The sequence below is a fragment of the Hypanus sabinus genome, chromosome 31 (genome assembly GCF_030144855.1).
Source record: "Hypanus sabinus isolate sHypSab1 chromosome 31, sHypSab1.hap1, whole genome shotgun sequence".
In the NCBI taxonomy this organism is placed as follows: Eukaryota; Metazoa; Chordata; class Chondrichthyes; order Myliobatiformes; family Dasyatidae; genus Hypanus; species Hypanus sabinus.
In genome coordinates this window covers 17,524,216-17,544,139 of record NC_082736.1, presented here as the reverse complement: position 1 = coordinate 17,544,139, position 19,924 = coordinate 17,524,216, and the positions used below count along the sequence as shown (strand labels likewise).

General features: G+C 43.1%; 1 long non-coding RNA gene across 1 annotated transcript; it reads right to left on the bottom strand.

Annotated features, from left to right (window-relative positions):
- Window positions 1-5,421: 5,421 nt before the first annotated feature.
- Window positions 5,422-18,491, bottom strand: LOC132383924 (uncharacterized). Its single transcript, XR_009508797.1, has 3 exons — window positions 18,299-18,491; window positions 14,606-14,710; window positions 5,422-6,745 (listed from the first exon to the last, which is right to left on the bottom strand). It is a non-coding gene; the product is annotated as an uncharacterized LOC132383924 (long non-coding RNA).
- Between the last annotated feature and the right edge of the window lie 1,433 nt (window positions 18,492-19,924).

Here is a 19,924-nt window from a genome sequence, read left to right as displayed (position 1 = left end):
GGGGGAGGGGAGGATTCTGGAGAGCAAATAATTAAAAAGACAATGGAGAAGGTAATGGATGTAGGGAAAAGTGGAGGAATAAGAAGTGTGTCAGGAGGGGAAAGAATGTACGGAGATAAGCGTAAAGTTGTACAAAAGGAAAAGGTAGGAAATAAGTGTCAAACATATTTGAAAGTCCTTTATTTGAATGCACGTAGTATTAGGAAAAAAATTGATGAGTTGACGGTACAAATAATTACGTATAGTTAGGATATTGCGGCAATTACGGAAACATGGCTGCAGGGTGACCAGGACTGGGAATTAAACATACAAGGGTATTCGACAATTAGGAGAGACAGGCAAGAAGGAAAAGGAGGTGGGATGGCTGTGTTAATAAAGCAAGAAATCACTGCAATAAAGCGAAATGGTATTGGCTCAAAGGATCAGGATAACGAAACAATTTGGGTAGAAATAAGAAATAGTAAAGGGGAAAAAGCAGTGGTGGGAGTAGTCTATAGGCCTCCAAACAACTGTAACTCAGTTGGTCGGAGCATAAATCAGGAAATAGTTGGGGCTTGTAATAAGGGAACAGCTATAATTACGGGGGATTTTAACTTTCATATTGACTAGACTAATCAAGTCGGACACGGCAGCCTTGAAGAGTTTATTGAGTGTATTCGGAAAGGGTTCCTTGAACAATACGTTACTGAGCCGACAAGGGGGCAAGAAGTCTTAGATCTGATCCTGTGTAATGAGACAGGACTAATAAAAAATGTCCTAGTAAAGGATCCCCCTGGAATGAGTGACCATAACATGGTCGAATTCCATATTCAGGTGGATTGGGAAAATAGATTAAAGGGTAGATCTGTACTTGATCAGTGGTGTATATTTAAGGAGATATTTTACAACTACCAAGAAAAATATATTCCACTGAAGAAAAAAGGGTGTAAAAGAATAAATAGTTATCCGTGGCGAAGTAAAGAAATAAAGCAAAGTATATGAATAAAAAGAAAGTTATATAAGGTAGCTAAATCTAGTGGGAAGATTGAAGATCGAGAATCTTTTAAAGATCAGCAGCAAATAACAAAAAGTTTGATTAAGAAGGGGAAGATAGATTATGAAAGTAACTTGGCGAAAAACATAAAAGCAGATAGTAAGAGTTTTTATAGTTACATAAATAGAAAAGGGGTGGCTATAGTAAATGTTGGTCCCCTAGAAGATGAGACCGGGAGATTAATGGCAGGGGACATGGAGATGGCGGAAACGCTGAACAAATATTTTGAATCAGTTTTTACAGTAGGGGACACTCAAAATACCCCAACACTGGATAAACAGGGGGCTCTAGGGGGAGAGAAGCTAACTACGATTCAAATCACCAAGGAAATGGTACTTGATAAATTAATGGGACTGAAGGTGGATAAATCCCCTGGACCGGATGGCATGCATCCTAGGGTCTTAAGTGAAGTGGCGGTCGGGATTGTGGATGCATTAGTGATAATTTTTCAAAACTCGCTGGACTCGGCAATGGTCCCGGCAGATTGGAAAAATGCTAATGTATCTCCTTTATTTAAAAAGGGCAATAGACAGAAGGCTGGGAATTATAGGCCAGTTAGCCTAACATCTGTGGTTGGCAAAATGTTGGAATCGATAATTAAGGAAACGGTAACAGGGCATTTGGATAAACATAGCTTAATAGGACAAAGTCAGCATGGCTTTACAAAAGGGAAGTCATGCTTGACAAATTTGTTGGAGTTCTTTGAGGACATAACATATAGGGTAGATAAAGGGGAACCAGTGGATGTTGTGTATTTGACAACAAGGCATTTGACAAGGTGCCACACCAAAGATTATTACTTAAAGTAAAAAATCACGGGATTGGTGATAATATTCTGGCATGGGTGGAGGATTGGCTTTCTAACAAAAAAACAGTTGGGATAAATGGTTTATTCTCAGACTGGGAGTTGGTGACTAGTGGTGTTCCGCAGGGGTCGGTGTTGGGACCCCAACTCTTTACAATCTATATTAATGATTTGGAGAAAGGGACTAAGTGCAACGTATCGAAGTTTGCTGATGACACAAAGATGGGAGGGAGTGTAATGAGTGCGGAGGACATTGAAACGCTGCAGGGGGACATAGATAAGCTGAGTGATTGGGTAGACATTTGGCAGATGAAATATAATACTGACAAGTGTGAGGTCTTGCACTTTGGCAGGAAAAATAATAGAGCAAGTTATTATCTAAATGGAGAGAAACTGGAAAGTGCATCTGTGCAAAAGGATCTGGGGGTTCTGGTGCAGGAAAAGTTAATATGCAAGTGCTGCAGGTGGTCAAGAAGGCCAATGGGATGATGGCTTTTATTGCTAGGGGGATGGAGTATAAGAACAGGGAGGTCTTACTGCAGTTGTACCGGGTATTGGTGAGACCACACCTGGAGTACTTCGTGCAGTTCTGGTGTCCATATTTAAGAAATGACATACTGGCTCTTGAGGCAGTGCAGAGAAGGTTCACTTGGTTAATTCCGGGGATGGTTGGGTTGATGTATGATGACAGGTTGAGTAGATTGGGACTCTACTCGTTGGAGTTCCGAAGAATGAGAGGCGATCTTATTGAAACGTTTAAGATTGTGAAGGGGCTTGATCGAGTGGATGCGGGGAGAACGTTCCCAATGATAGGTGAAACTAGGACTAGGGGGCATAATCTTAAAATAAGGGGATGCCGTTCCAGGACTGAGATGAGGAAAAATTACTTCACTGAGAGGGTAGTGGGGCTGTGGAATTTACTGCCCCAGAGAGCTGTGGAAGCTACTACAGTCAATAAATTGAAAACGGAGATAGGCATTTTCCTGGATAAAAATGGCATTAGGGGATACGGAGAGCGAGCAGGTAAGTGGACATGAGGCTAGGTTCAGATCAGCCATGTGATCTCCTGGACCAGTTTTCGATAGCCTGGATGGGTCGGAGAGGAATTTTCCAGATTTTTTCTCCTCAATTGGCAAATCGTTTTTTTTTTCCCGGGTGATCACTTTGGTGTGGGTGGGATGAATAATAAAATAAACTGGGCGGCATGGTGCCCTGTTGGTTGTCACTGTTGCCTTGTGGGATTCGGTGAAAATTAGAGTTAAGATTGGATCAGCCATGATCTTTTTGAATGGCAGAGCAGGCTTGAGGGGCCGATTGGCCTACTCCTGCTCCTATCTTTTATGTTCTTATGTCATGTTCTTTTAAGAGGCTTTTAGATAGGTACATAGAGCTTAGTAAAATAGAGGGCTATTGGTAAGCCTGGTAATTTCTTAGGTAGGGACATGTTTGGCACAACTTTATGGGCTGATGGGCCTGTATTGTGCTGTAGGTTTTTTTGTTTTTATGACTGAACCGGACTCCAAGGGAATTCAGAGACTTGGAAATTTTCTAGTATCAATGTCCTGACTTGTGTCTTTCAATAAGCTTTTTGCAGAGCTGCTTGGTGTGTTCTTTTGTCTTCATGGTGTAGTTTTTGCCAGGATACTGACTACCAACAGCAGTGTAATTTTATTACAATCAATTGAAACACCTTGACTGCACATGGTGATCTCGATTTAACTGATAATGTAACTCCTAAAATCAATTGGATGTACCAGTGATGATTTGGTGTGTTATATTATAGGGGGTGAATACGTATACAGACAATTATTTTGTGTTTTATGTCTGTAATTAATTTAGAGCATTTGTAGAGATCTGTTTTCAAATTGACAAAAGAGTGTTGTTCTGTTTATCGGTTAAAAAAGGCCAAATTAAATCACTGTGATTTAATATTGTAAAACAATAAAACATGAAAACTTCCAAGGGGCATGAATACATAGGCACTTTACATGTAGGGACAGTGATGGTGAAAGGGGAGGGAAAGAAGACACGGGGAGGAGTGGTCTCAAGATCCTCAGGTGTTCCTCCCGATGGGATAAAACTCAAAAGGGGAAATATGAAAGAGAGATGAGAATGGAGCGCTGATTGTCATGAGCGATCGAGTACCTTTGCTCTGTGAGCTGCAACAACCACAATCTGCTAGTGACAACGCATTCTAGTTCCATTTCCCATTCGCAGACTGACACATCGGTGCCTTACAACTGTCTTAACCGGTGGTGGGGTGGTAATGGGGACAAGCTGTCCCTTCCTATCAAATGCTGCCTCAAATTGCCTCTGTCAACCAAATCCAGCTCCTGGCTTTTACATATGGCTGAGCTACGAAAACTGACAAACTCTTTTTAGTGACAGGGGAGGGTCTAAATGGGTTTACTGGCATCATATATCTAACTGCTATGGGCAGATGGGGCTTTCACCCATGGCTGGCACCTCATCGAGTGGAAAGAAAATTATGATCTGAAACCTCTACCAGCTTGTGGCTAGACCCAGTCATGGGTAAGGCTTCGAGAGTAAACCCCGAGGATCAATCCAGAGCTGGATTCCCTGTCGGACCGATGTTCAATGCAGACTGGCAATCCTGTGAAACCATTGGTGACTGACCGTCACTGCCATTGGTCACTGGTGTCTCTGCCATTGATCTGGATTCATCAGCTGCATGGAGAGCAGGAGCCCCTGCATGGGCAACAGCTTGCTTTACATATCGTACTACCCTGGCTTGCAAATTGGCTTTCACAGCGAGGGTACAATATCCATGGTCGACCCTGACCCAGCAGAGGGCCATCACTAACAAGTCTGTCCATGGCCTCCTCTACTACTACGATGAGGCCAAATACAGGTTAGATGAGCAACATCTCATATTCTGACTGTTTAGCCTCCAATCTCGACAGCATGAACACTGATTTCTCCAATGCTGGAAATCACTACCCTCTGTTCCCCCCCTCTCCCAAACTGCTCCTTTATTTCTGACTTTTCCCCATTCTGGTGCCATTTAACCCCTTGATTTCTCCTCATACATCCTCATGACCTGCCCATCAACTCTCTCTGGTCCTCCACCTCCTTTGTGTCATCCCATGGTTTAACGTTCTGTCCTAATGGATTCCTTTCTTTTCCTCTCTTTTCCTTTTCTGCCTGTCACCCAGCTCCTCACATCATTATCCCTGCACAAACAATACCCCCAACTCACATGTCCTCCTCCCCCTCCCCCACCACCTTATTCTGGCTTTTGTCCCTTTCTTTCTAATCCCAATGAAGGTTCTCAGCCCGAAATGTCGACTGTTTGCTGAGTTCCTCCATCATTTTGTTGTCTGTTTGCTTCAGTCTGTATATTGATTAAACTAATCAAACTGGTACAGTGGAAGAGGAATTTGTGACGTGGTCAGAGACAGTTTATTATAGCAGCTTCTTACCCAGGAACAGATGTAATGTGAGTAATGAGGTGGGAATGCAGAGAGATCTTGTGGTTAAGGATCCGTGATCACAACGTGTGAGAGCTCCAGAGCTGTCGTGGTTACTTGAAATGACTTGGAGACACAGACAATTCTTCAATAAAATTAAACCTTTATTTGCAAACAAAGGCTGTCAATGAATTTGTCACTGAAAGCCCGCTGAGCTCCGGTGTACAGCATTCTTTATAGTAATTTCTTATCTCAGTTACATTTCGGGTTCATCACCATATCCAATCAAGTATTAATTGCATCTCATCTATTTGTGAATTAATGAATCGCTTTTGTCTAGCCCGCGGTGCGCCACCATTATGTTCCACCCGTTCGCATTGGGACCTGATTCTTTGCCAAGATCATGTACTCCAGACATCCCCCCCCTCACATTACATTCCTGCTCGCAGCATCCTGCCCGCCACCGTTATCTCGTACTAAACAAAGGCTGAGTGTAATACATGGGATACATCTCAGCTAAGAGTGCTGCAAAACAACAGGCGTTCTGTAAGTTCCATAATATGCAGCTAAAAGAGTACACAGTATCTAGTGAAAACAACACATAACAAAATGTGTCTAGAAAATAATACATATTAATATTCGGTACCTAGAAGTGATTACATAGTATAGTAAATAGCTAATACATAGTGATTATATTTTAGGTATATATATAGTGGTTATGTTTCAGGTATATAGTGGTTATGTGTGGTTATGTCAGGTATATTTCTCAATAGAGCCAGATTGAGGGTGAACACAAGGGTCCAGAACCAGTGTCCTCAATCTAAATAAAGGTAATTACAGTGATCAGAAAGTGGAGTTGTCTGGGGTAGATGGGGTAAATAGGTGCAGGGACAGGTCAGTAATGAGCAGTGACGATGTTTAAGGAGACTGTTCATAACATTCAGCGGACGTTCATACCAATTAGCAGAGGGATCACAGAGAGCAAAGAACCTTCTGTGGTCAATGAAGTTCAAGGGAAATATTAAATCAAAGAGCATATAAAAAGGCAAGGGTTGGCGATAGAAAAGAGGATCAGGCTTTTTCCAGGAACCAGTGATGAGACAAAAGCTAAAACTAATAAGGAAAAAGCAGATAGGTTAACTCAATAATTTGCATTAGTGTTCACAGTGGGGACACAGCAAACATCCCACAGATATCTAACGGTGACATTTCAACATTGTGCAATAATATGTAACAATCACCATCAGGATGAAGAGACTAATGAGACTAAAATCAAACATTTTCAGGTCCCAATGACCTGCACAGGTGGGTTTCACAGGAAGTCTGGAGAGAAAGTAGAGACATTGATATCTGTCAAAACTCACTGTTACAGAAAGGTCCCAGTGGAGTTGAAAACCATTGTTGAAGAAGGGTGGAAGATAAAAACCAGGTGACTGTAGTCCAGTTAACTTCACTTCAGCTACTGGAGTCTATAATCTGTGAAGAAATAACAAGTCATTTAGAAAAGTTTAATGCCATTGAACTAAGCCAAGAGGGTTTACAGTCAGATTCACACAGCACAGAAATGAGCCCTTCAGCTCAAATGTCCCACACTGACCAAAGTTCCCACCTGAGCTTGTGGTCAGTAACCCCCTCACCACCACATTATGAACAAGGCTATCCTCCTCCTTGTCCCATTTCCCTCTATTTGACACATATCCTTTAAAATCTTTCCTTCCCATCTACCTGTCCAAGAACATTTTCAATGTACCTGACTCAACCATTCCCCCTACAGCTCATTCCATTTACTGACCAGCCTGTGTGTGGAAAAGCTGCCCTTCAGGTTCCTATTAAATCTCATCTCAAACCAATGCCTTCCACTTCCTGATTCCCCAACCCTGGCAAAAACTTTGTTATCTTTGACTCAACCCAGGCCCCTTATAATTTTATACACCTCTGCAATATCGCTACTCATTCTCCAACATTCCAAGGAAAAAAATCCAAAACACTCCACAATCAGTCCTTTGAGATCCAGTAACATGCCCGTAAATCACCTCTGCACTCTTTCCAGCTCAATGGTGCCTATCATATAGCATGGTCGCTAAAACTAAACACTATTTATGAAATGCATCCAAACCAACGTGTTGTACAACTGCACCATTTCACCCCATCTTCTATATTCGGTGTCCTGACTGAAGGCCAGTGTTCCAAAAGCCTTTTCACCACCCTGTCCATCTGGAACCTGGTTTCTGTCTCTGTAACCTGGGTTACTGAACGTTAAGTCATGTTTGACAAACATACCAGAGATTTGAGAATGTACAGGGGAAGTTGGAGAAGTTGTGATTTTGGATTGTCAGGAGCCATTTGTCAAGGTGCCACATGAAAGGCTGGTGCACAAGACCAGATCTCAGTGCTGGGAAGGAAATGTGTTAATATTGACGAAAGACTGGTTATCATACTGAGACAGAGTCAGATGTCTGTTTCAGGCTGGGATGACAGAACAACTGGAGTGTCCCAGCAACCTGTTCTGGACTCTCCATTATTTAATATTGATATTAATGCCCTGGAGGAGAGGCAGAGAGTGAGGAATTCACAATTGTCAATGTCGGAAATGTGGTGCGGGCATGTTCTGATTGGACATTTGGTCTCTACAACAGGATATGAGGAAGCTGGTGAGTCGGATACTTGATTAAAAGAGTTTAGTGTATTAAGTGTGATGGCATGTGGTAGGAAGAATTAAAATTCACTAATATTCATATGGAGAAAAATTGGAAATGGAAGAAATAGAGAGGGGTCGAAGTGTTGCCTGCACAACAAAATAGAGACGGGTGCAGTGAGGTTTCATAAGACCACGTATGATCAAGGTTCAGAGGTGAATGGGTCATTGACATTTATTGCTGGGGCGTTAGTGCAGAGAAACAGAGAAGTGTGGTTACAGTGTCAGACAAATGCGTAATGATGGATTTTGGGAAGTTAAAGAAGGTCAGGACATACCCAGTCCCAAAGAGCATTAATGAAAAGATAAACCTGAGGCACAGGTAAATAGTTCCCTGAAAGTGCCAACACAGGTAGACAGGTAGACAGATAGACATGCTTACCTTCATCAGCAAAGGCTCTGACAGGAGTTGGGACATCACATTACAGTTGTACAATTCAATAATTAAACCACACCAGGAGTACCCTGTGCAGTTCTGGTCACCACGACAGGAAGGATGTGACTAAGCTGGAAAGGTGCAGAAATGATTCACAGGAATGTTACCTGGATTGGGGGCTTGAGTTACAAGGAAAGATCAGACTGACTGGGACTGTTTTCCCTGGAGTGAAGGAGGCTGAGGTGAGAACTGACAGAAGTTTATAAAACTATGAGAGGTGTAGACAAAGTAAACAGTCAGAATCACTTCCCCAGGGTTGAAATATCAAATATGAGAAGGCACAGCTTTAAAATGCCAGGGTGAGAATTTAAAAGTGGATTTCAGGGCAGGTAAGATTTCTGTTTCCATACAGAGAGTGGTGAGGGCCGTGTTTCGGTTGCCATGGGGAGTGGTGGAAGCAGATACGATAATGACATTTAACAGGATTTTAGATAAGCCCAAGTTTCTTCAGAGAATTGAAGCACATGAATTATACGCAGGCAGAAGAGCCTTAGTTATATTTGGCATCGTGTTCAGCACAGACATCATTTCTGTGCTGTACCGTTCTGTGTTCTCGGTGAGCCTCAGTGACGGGGGATTCTTTAGCCGGGGTCACATGTATCTGTGGCAAGGAGAGAGACTGCATTACCTCCCTGGTACCAGGGCCAAGGATGTAACTGAACAAGTACAGGCTATTCTGAAAGGGCAGGGTGAGCAGCCAGAGGTCGTGGCCAATATTGGATCTAACAAAAGAGACAAAGTCCTACAAAGAGACTTAGGGAGTTGGCGAAAAAGTTAAGTAGAGTCTCTTGAGGGGATGGTGGGGGTAATCCAAGTGGCACCTGCTAGCCAGGGAAGAAATAAAAAGGTGGTACAGTTATATGTGTGGCTAACAAGCTGGTGCAGGACGGAGGGTTTTAGTTACATGGATCATTGAGGTTTTTTCAGGAGAGGAAATGGGAAGAGTGGAAGGTCAGTAGTGGCATTGACGGATGTGGATTAACACAGAAAGTAAGTCCAAATAGACAAATTTGTCTCAGTAGCACTACAAGTGCACAGATAAACAAATATTAGAAGTAAGAGAAAGAATAAAAAGTTACCACAAACAGTCTTACATGAGGGGTGTCAACACTTCCCCAGCTATAGGTTGACTCATTACAGAGCCGAGGGTCAGAATGACTTCATACAGCGCTCCTTGGAGCAGCGCAGTGGTGTTAGTCTGTTACTGAAGATGCTCCTCTGTCCAGCCAATGAGGCATGCAGATGGTGAGAAACATTGTCCAGAATTGCCAGGATTTTCGTAGGGTCCTTTGTTCTACTACGGCCTCCAGTGTGTCCAGTTTTCCTCCTATAACAGAGCCAGCCTTTCTAATCAGTTTATTCTCAGATGGCATCACCCGTGTTGATGCTACTGGCCCAGTACACCACTGCATATTTATGCCAAGTTAATGAGGGCATTGGCACCGAGGGGCTGAGTGTGTTTGTATCAATGCCAGGTGTGGAACAGTTAATATAGACGTACTTACAGCCTGGATTAGTACATTGCTCAGTGATTCATCCATTAGAGAGAAGGGCAGGAGTGGTAGCTAAACATCCCAGGATTCAGATTCAGACAGTCCAGAGGCAGGTGAATGAGGCTGGGGAGCTGTACTGCTGATCAGGCAGAATGTCACAAATTCAAGGTCATCCCGGAGGCTCATCCAGTGAGACAATGTGGGTGGAACTCAGGAATGAGAAAGGTGAAATCGCTGTGATGGGATGATACCGTCGGGCTCCCAATAAGCAGTAGGAGCGAGGATCAGATATTTTGGCAGGTTATGGACTGATGTAAAAATAACGGAGTATCTATAGTGAATAATCTCCCCAGAGTGACTAGGCCTCCTTACCATCTGAAACTTGGATGGGGCATTATTTTTTTCGTGTGTTCAGGAAGGTTTCCTGAAACAGTATGCAGATGATCCACCAGGGAGGGGGACATTCCTGACTTTGATTTGGGCAATACGGGACTCACCAGACTGTGGCAGGAACAACCAGTGTTCAAAGAGGAATTAGATAGGTCCTTCAGGGGAAATAACCTGCAGAGCTGTGGGGACAGAGTAGGATATGGGACTGTGGAAATGTTGTAGCAGGATTTGGTATAAACTTGATGGTTCAAATACTCCAGATCATCCCAGAATGATCCCAGAATAGACCAGTAATAGTCTAAAAAAATTATTCTAGTCTCCAGTCAATCTTCTAAGCTCCTGGTTGGACACGATCAATTGTGTAATAAGGACACACTTCTGTAAAAACACTGACACCATATTCCAAGCACACAGCTGCCAGAGCACAGCACTGGCCAGTGAGGACAAAGACCAGTACAACACCCGGCTTTCTACTACAAAGTTCAAAGCTGAAAGTAAATATTATCAACATACATTTCTGTCATCATACGCAACCCCGGGATTTACTTTCTTGTTAGAGCTGTTGGGCAGAGTATAAACTAATTTGGCAGAGGCATGAGAACTGGCGTGAAAGAAGTCAGGATAGTACATATGGTAAAGAAAGAAGAGATAGCATGCAGTCACACTGTCAGGAAGAGCAAGCAGATGATGGGACATAACTGCAGCCAGCAAAGAGATGCAGAATCAATAAGGGTAGCAAATCCAATACTTGAAGTGCACAGAGTATAAAAATTAAGGTGGATAATCTTATTGACCTATTACCGATTGTCATGTATAATGTGATCATCACAGGATCACGGCTGAAAAATATTTATAGTTGGGAGCTAAACACTCAGGTTAGACATAACAGAGAGAGAGGAAGGTAGGCAATGGAGATAGCATGGCTCTGCTGGTAAAGAATGGTATCAAATCAGTAGAAAGATGTGACATAGGATCAGAAGTGAAAAAAGGACGTTGATGCAGTTATAAACAGGCCGTCAACAGTTGTTTGGATGTGGACCACAGATTACAACTGGAAATAGAAAAGGCAGCTCTAAAGGACAATGTCATTGGAGATTTCATGGGAGTCATGGTAGATTTCAACATCCAGGTCATTTGGGGGAATCAGGGTGGAAATAGTTCTCAAGACAGTGAGCTTGGTAAATGGCTAAGAGTTGTCTTTTTAGAGCAGTTTGTCGTTGAGCCTACTAGGGAATCAGGTATGCTGGATTGTGTGTAATTTAATGAACAAGAGGCAATTAGGGAACTTCAGGTAAAAGAACCCTTAGGAGGCAGTGATCACAGTATCACTGAGTTCAACTTGAAATTGGACAGGGAGAGAGTACAGTCTGACATAGCAGTGTTTCAGTGGAGTAAAGGTAGTAATAGTGGTATGAGAGAGGAGTTGGCCAAAGCAAATTGGAAGGAGATGCTGGCAGAGATGGCAGCAGAGCAACAATGGTGAGAGTTTCTGAGAAAAATGAGGGAGGTACAGGATACATGCATTCCAGAAACAAACAAATACTCAAATAGCAAAATAGTACAACTGTGGCTGACAAGGAAGTCAAAGCTAATGTAAAACCAAAACGGAGGGCATAAAACAAAGAAAAAAAATAGTCAGAATACAGAGGATTGGGAAGCTTCTAACACCTTACAGAGAGCAACCTAAAGAGGATAAATAATAAATACGCAAGCAAGCTAGCAAACATTATCAAAGTGGATAGTTTAAGCTTTTTCAAGTATATAAAACATAAAGGAGAAATGAAACTGGATATTGGACTGCTAGAAAATGAGGTCAGAGAAATAATAACGGGGTGTGGGGGAAGGAGATGGCAGATGAACAAAATGAGCAATTTCCATCAGTGGAAGTTACTAACTGTGTGCCATACTTTGAAGGGTGTGAGGGGACAGAAGGGAGTGAAGTTATTATTGTAATAAGGAAAAGGTGTTAAAAACGCTGAAAGACCTGAGGGTATACAAGTCACACAGAGCAGATGAATTGCACCCTAGGGTTCTGACAGAGGAAGCAGTAGAGATTGTGGTGCCATAAGTAATGATCTTTCAAAAATTATTGGACTCTGGCAAGGGGACGGAAAATTGCAAATGTCACTCCACTCTTTAAGAAAGGAGGGAGGCAGCAGAAAGGTTATTATAGAGCAGGTAGCCTGAACTCAGTGGTTGGGAAGATGTTCGAGTTAATTGCTAAGGATGAGGTTATGCAGTATTGGAACAACAGGACAATAAAGGACAAAATCAGCATGGTTTCCTTAAGGGAAAACCTTTCCTGATGAACCTGTTGTATTTCTTTGAAGGGGTTACACGCAGGATAGATAAAGGGGATGAAGCTGATGTCATATATCTGGACTTTCAAAAGAATTTTGATACGGTGCCACACTTGAGGCTGCTTACCAAGTTAATAGCCCATGGCATTACAGGAAAGTTACTGGCATGGTTAGAGCATTGGTAGAAGGCAGCACGTCAGCAACTGGGAAAAAGGATCCTTTCTGGTTGGCTGCCAGTGAGTAGTGTTGTTCCACAGGGGCCGGTGTTGGGACCACTTTTTTAAATGCTGTATATCACTGATTTAAATGATGAAATAAATGGCTTTGTTACAAGTTTGCAGATGACAAGAAAGGCAGGTAATGTTCAGCAAACAGGAAGGCTGCAGAAGTACTTTGTCAGATTAGGAGAATTGGCAAGACAATAGCAAATGAAACACAATGTTGGAAAATGCATGGTCGTGCACTTTGGTAGTAGAAATGAATGTACAGACTATTTTCCAAATAGGGAGGAAATCCAAAAATCTGAGGTGCAAAGGGACTTGGGAGCCTTTGTGCAGACCAATTTAAAGATAACTTGTAGGTAGAGTCAGAAGTGTGAAAGGCAAAAGCAATGTTAGCATTCACATCAAGCGGTTAGAATACAACAGCACGGATGCAATGCCTAGAATTTATCATGCATTGGTGAGGCCGCACCTTGAGCATTGTGAAGAGTTTTGGGCTCCTCATCTAAGAAAAGAAAAATCTCCACTTCGAGCCTTATACCCACGTAAAAACCTCACTCACCAATCTCCACTCTGAGCCTCATACCTACTGAAAAACCTCTGTCTCCATTCTCAACTCCGAGCCTCTAACTCACTGAAACTCCTCACTCTCTAATCTCCACTCCGAGCCTTGTACCCACTGAAACACCTCACTCTCCAATCTCCATTCCGAGCCTTATACGAGGAACATTTGATAGCTCTGCGTCTGTACTCACTAGAAATTAGAAGGATGGGGGGGGGGGGGAATCTCATTCCAAATGTTGAAAATGTTGAAAAGCCTGGACTGAGTAGATATGGAAAGAATGTTTCCTCTGGTGGGGGGAGTCTAGGACTAGAAAGCAGAAACTCAGGATAGAGAAGTGTCCATTTAAAACAGAATGCTGAGAAATTCTTCATCCAGAGGGTGGTGAATTACTGCAATTTATAACCACAGGCAGCTGTGGCGGCCACGTCCTTGGATATATTTAAGGCACAGCTTGATAGGCTCATGATTGGACATGGCATTATAGGTTACTAGGTGGAGGCCAGGGAGTGGGGCTGCATAGGGAATAAAGGATCAGCCATGATTGAACGGCAGAGCGGACTTGAGGGGCCGAATTGCCTAATTCTGCTGCAATGTCGTACGGTCTTACTCAGTAACTCCAAGAACCACAACAGAAAGACTGCACCCAGCAGGGTGGCCAAATAAGCAATATGCAAACGACAATAACTTGTGTAAAAACAGGAGAGAAAATAATAATAATCATCATAAATAAATAAATAGAGAACATGGGATGCAGAATCCTTGAAAATGAAGTGATAGTTCAGTGGTGAATTAAGTGAAGTTAAATGGAGTTATCTCCACTGGATCTGGTTTAAGGTGACACTAGTGAATCTCCTTTTCTGGTAAATGAATAGCCTGTAACTTCCCTTTCGACTTGGAGGCAATTTGATGTGGTAGACCTAAGGGAAGGCAGCGGGCCCATCACTGAGAGTGAGGAAGACCCGAAGCAGGATGCTGAGACCAAAGATTCAGTGAGTTGGTCACACCTGAGGTTAGGCTGCAGATTGTTGTGTGACCACCACAACGGAAAAGGGAAGAGACAGACAGAGTAATGTTTCCCTGTGGTTGTGACACTCAGCAACACGTACATTCCTTTGGATACCCCTGTGAAGATGACGAACCACAGACAGCAGCCCGCCAGGTCGGTGATACTGAGACCCAAGACCGATGCCCCGCGGGAAGAAAGGTCAAGCAGAGCAGTGATGACAGCAGACTCACAGTACGGGGATGTGCAGGAGATTCTGTGGCAGCAACAGAGATGACACAATGGTGTGTTGTCTCCTGGGTACTTGGGTCCGGTTCATCTCAGAGGTGCAGGATTTCCTAAAGATAAACTTGCCTGGTTGAGTCAGTAAAAAGGAAGCCAAACGCAATGCTAGCACACAAAACGAGAGAACTACAATACAAAAGCAAGGATGTAATCCTCAGGCTTTATAAGGCATTGGTCCGATCACACTTGGAGCGTTGTGAACTGTTTTGGGCCACTTATCTAAAAAGCTACGTGCTCGCATCGGAGAGGATCCAGAGGAGGTTCACAAAAATTATGCTGGCAACAAAAGGGTTAATGTACGAGGACGTTTGATGGTTCTGGGCCTGTACTGTCTGGAATTTAGAAGAATGAGGGAATCTCATTGAAAGTAATGAGATATTGAAAGGCCTAGAGTGGATGTGGGGAGGATGTTTCCAAGTCTGGGATCATAGGGCACAACCTCAGAATACTGGGACAAACAGTTGGAACTAAGATAAGGAGTAATTTCTTTAGTTAAGGGCAGTGAATCTGTGTAGCCTATGTCACGATGTTGTTCATTGACTAGAGCTCAGCGTCTAACATCATCATTCCAACAGTCCTGATCAATAAGCTCCCTGAATCTGATCCCTCTGCAAATGAATCCTCAGCTTCCTAAAAGGGAGACCATAATCTGCGCAGATTGGTGATAATCCACATAGATTGTGTGGCTTAATGGAGAAGGGATAACCACTATTGACATCAATGACTCTGGGGTTGAGAGGGTAAACAGCCGTAAGTTCTACGGCATCAATATAACCGAAGATCTCACGAGCGGTTTGGTGATAATATCTCCCACTCGCTAACGACCAGCACTGGTGTATGCTTAGCCGACTGCTCTACTTCCTCTATACCCATGTCTCTATGACTAAGTATAGTTCAAATGCAATCTATAAATATCCTGGATAGAACTACTGTTGGTAGAATCTCAGAAGGAGATGATCGGACATACAGGAGCGAGATACACCGCTAGTTGAGTGGTGTCTCAGCAACAACCTTGGGCTTAATATCAGTAAGACAAAAGAGCTGATTGAAGGATGGGTAAGGCGAGGGAACACAAACCAATCCTCATAGAGGGATCAGAAGTGGAGAGAGAGAACAATTTCAAGTTCCTGGGTGTCAATATCACTGAGGATCTAACCTGGTCACAACATATTGATGCAGCTTCAGTATAAAGAGGGTAAGACAGCGGAGATATTTCATCAGGTGTTTGAAGATATTTGGTTTGTCACTTTAAAACTCTCAAAAACTGCTACAGATGTATTTGAGATAAGCTATTTATGTTATTTCTGTTTTTGCACTATATTTAATCTACTTTGTACGTAATATACATATCCATATACACACATATTGTCATTTACTTATTTTTTTCTATATTAACTTGTACTGCATTGAACGGCTGCTGCTATATTAACAAATTTCCTGACACCTGCCAGTGGTAATAAACCTGATTCTGGTTCTGACTCAGAATTCATCCCCACAGACGGATGTGGCCAAATCATTGGGATTACTTAATGTGAAAGTTATTGATTGTGGGGAGGAAAAGAGTGTTTGAGATGGTTATGAGATCTGTCATAATCTCTTATTCCTGGCAGAATGGTGCTACGGACAGGATGGTCCAAATGGCCTAAATCTGCTCCAGTGACTTATGGACCGATGGTCTAGGAGCAAATGCAGGACATTTCAAATGGAAGGTTGAGCAGCCGGACATTGTGGTGGATGGTGCATGTTGGTAATAGCAACATAGGGGGCAGGAGGGATGTGGTCCTGTGCAGGGAATTTAGAGAAACAAGACAGAAACTAAAAAAAGTAGTAAGCTCTGTATTATTCCCAGTGACTCTTATTAGTGCAGGGAGATATGGACAGATACCACTGATGAATGTGTGGCTGAGCAGCTGGTGCAGGGGGCAGAGATTCAGTTTTATCGATCAATGGGGATAACTTCTAGGAATGATTGACAGAAACTGTTCACTCCCCAGGGTCTTCATGGGAAGAAACCGGTTTCTCCCTCCTAAAACTGTAGGGAATAGTTTTAACATGACAGGTTGGAGGTTTAAAGAGGATCTGAAGGGTGAGGTGATGGAGGTGGATAAAATTATGTGAGACATACAGAGGTGAGAGAGACAGAGACAGTTACCCTTGATGTGGGTGTAAAACTAAAGGGAATAGATTTAATATGAGAGGTGGGAAATTTAAAAGGGTGCTGCAGAGTAAATATTTCACACAGAGAATAGCTGGTATTCCAAATGAGCTGTCAGAGGAGGTGTTGGAAGCAGAAACACCCGAAGTCTCTGTTCATGAACACTTCACAGGAACCTGTCATTTGTGTGTTCATCCTGCCATGGTGGTACTTCCAGGTGCTGGGTCCATTGTTGTTTTCCATCTGTATTAATGATCTCGATGAGCATGTGGTAAACTGGATCAGCAAGTTTGCAGAAGACACCAAGATTAGCGGCATGATGCACAGCAAAGGCGACTAGCAAATCTTGATGTGGGATGTGCAGCAGCTGGAAAAATGAAGGAAGTTACAATCTGGAACACACTGTCTGAGGGGGTAGTGCAGGCTGGTATTTAAGGACCATCAGGATGAGCATTTGAATCACCAGCGCAGGGTAGGAGACAGACCAAGTGCTGAGTTAGCGGAGACAGATTCTTGATAGTTGGTGTAGACATGCAGAAACTGCTAACTGTGAAAGTTCAGTGGGAACCTGGAACACACACTTCAGGATGGACTTACCTGAAACATTCAGAACTCAGGACAAGGGATTTACAAGTTATTAATGGTCAAATAGTGAACCGACCTCCTCAAAAAGCTACCAAAATGATCCCATTTCCTGTGCACCAGTAACAGTACTTTCTAAGGGAAATTGGTGAAGTCCTCTGGTTAATATTAGGAGAGATGGCTGACAGCTTTGTCACAATGGGAGGGTACAGATATCTTCTCAGAGGGTAAGGGGTTCACTGGAGAAATCTCACAGCTGAGAATGAAGGTAACAAACCCCACTGCAGTGGAGGACTGCTGTGGTCAGGGTTGTACAGGATAGAAACAAACCCTCTGGCTCATCACAATTATGCTCCTCATCATGTACAGCTATAATAATCCCACATTCCTGCATTAGTTTCATATCCCTGTGGGCCTTGCTCAACAAAGTACCTGTGTATGTGTCTCTAATATTGTTGCACAGTTCCCTGTATGTGGCATCACAGGTAGACGGGGTTGTGTGTTCTACTTGCATTATCGGCCAAAGAATTGCCTCTCATTAGAATTGTACAAAACTGTTTAAAGACAGATTTAAAGGGGATCTTAAGCGCACATATTTCACACAGAGAATAGGTGCTATCCTGAATCAGCTGCCAGAGGAGGTGTGGGGGCAGGAACCGACAAAGTCTCTGTTCATTAAACCTTCTCAGGAACCTGTCCTTCACTGTGTAGGACAGGTCCTGCCCTGGTTGAACCGCCCAGAATAGAGTCAGTGATTTATACAGAACTGAAACTGTCCCTTCGGTAAAACTCATCCACGTCGACCAAGCTGTCAACCTGAACTCGCCCCATCCTGCATTAGGCCCGTGTCCCTCTCAACTTTTCCTATCCATGTAACTGTGCAAATATGGTTTAAATATTGTACCTGAGGCAGAGAGCCGGCCGATGCTGTGAGGCGCTGACAGACACTCACTGTTCCGTGGGCAGGAAGAGGAGAGGCCGATTCCCACAGTGGAGCCGAAACCCCAACGAGACAGACTCTAACATCTCGGACTTACAACTCCGTACCTGCACTGAACAGTTTCTGAGGACACAGTGTCGCTGACGGTGGAACCTCAGTGACGCCAGCTCGTTGCGTCATGAGCCGTAAATCACGTGACAGGGCGGGGCAGAGGACGTGGTCAATCAGTGGAGCCGCAAGCAAACTTGCGAGCGTTTTGAATTGAATCGGTATGGGGGGGGGGGGGGAGCGGGGATTTTCAGGAACGCTGTGTCTCCCACCCCCACCTCCGAGAATTGACTGTAATATTCATATTTTAATTTGACTCTTCGGTCTTATAAATACTTAATGTTTCTATTTTGTATACTTTTGTTTGGATAATATTTTATAATTTTGGGTAAAAAACGTTGAATCAAGATAACTGATCCCTTCATGATAAAAGAGCGTCACCGAAAAATATTGTCAAAGCCAATATTTTAACCCATAGTAAGTTGTTATCACAGTGCGGATATGTCACCATATAGTTCAAAGTAAAATTTAATTACGTGTATATACACGTCGCCACATTCAACACTGAGATTCATTTGTTGCGGGCATTCTCTGCAAATTGATAGAACCGGTACTGTGAACTGTAAATATGAGGAACTATAATCTGTAAACAAACAGTGCAAATGCAGAAAAACAAATAACAATAAATAATGAGCATGAAATAACAATATAATATATTCCTTAAGTGAGTCTGAAATGAGAGTAGCTGTCCCCTTTCGTTCAAGCCCCTGATGGTTGAGGGGCAGTAACTGTTCTTGAACCTGGTGTTGTGAATCCCGAGGTACCTGTACCTTCTACCTGATGGCAGCAGTGAGAAAAGTTCATTGCCTGGGCAGTGAGGATCTTTGATGATGGACACTGCTTTCCTATGGCAATGTTTCATGTAGATGTGCTCAGTGGTTATGCATGTTATACCCGTGATATTCTGGGCCGAATCCACTACCCTTTGGGGAATTTTCCACTCAAGGGCATTAGTGTTCCTTTACCAGTCCATAATGCAGCCAGTCAATAAACTTTCCACCACACGTTTATGAAAGCTCACCAAGGTTTTCAATGACATGCTGAACCTCCGGAGAGTCCTAAGGAAGTAGAGTTGCTGTTTGTGGTACCTTCGCAGTAATATTTATGTGATGGGTCCACGACAGATCCTCTGAGAGAGTGACATGCATGAATTTAAAGTAACTGACCCTCTGCACCTCTCATCATCCTTTGATTACTGGCTGATGTATCTCCAGTTTCTGCCTCCTGAGGTCTACAATCTGTCCATTGGTCTTACTGACATTGAGTGAGAGGTTGTTGTTATTATGCCACTTAGCCAAGTTTTCAAACTCTCTCCTATATGCTGATTGATCCCCTCTTTTGATACAGCTCACAGCAGCAAACTTGTAAATGGTATTGGAGCTGTATTCAGCCACACAGTCTTCGGTGTAAATCCGGTAGATCCTGGGGCTAAGCACACTTCCTTGTGGTGCTCCTGTGCAGACAGAGATTCCCAGGAGCTGG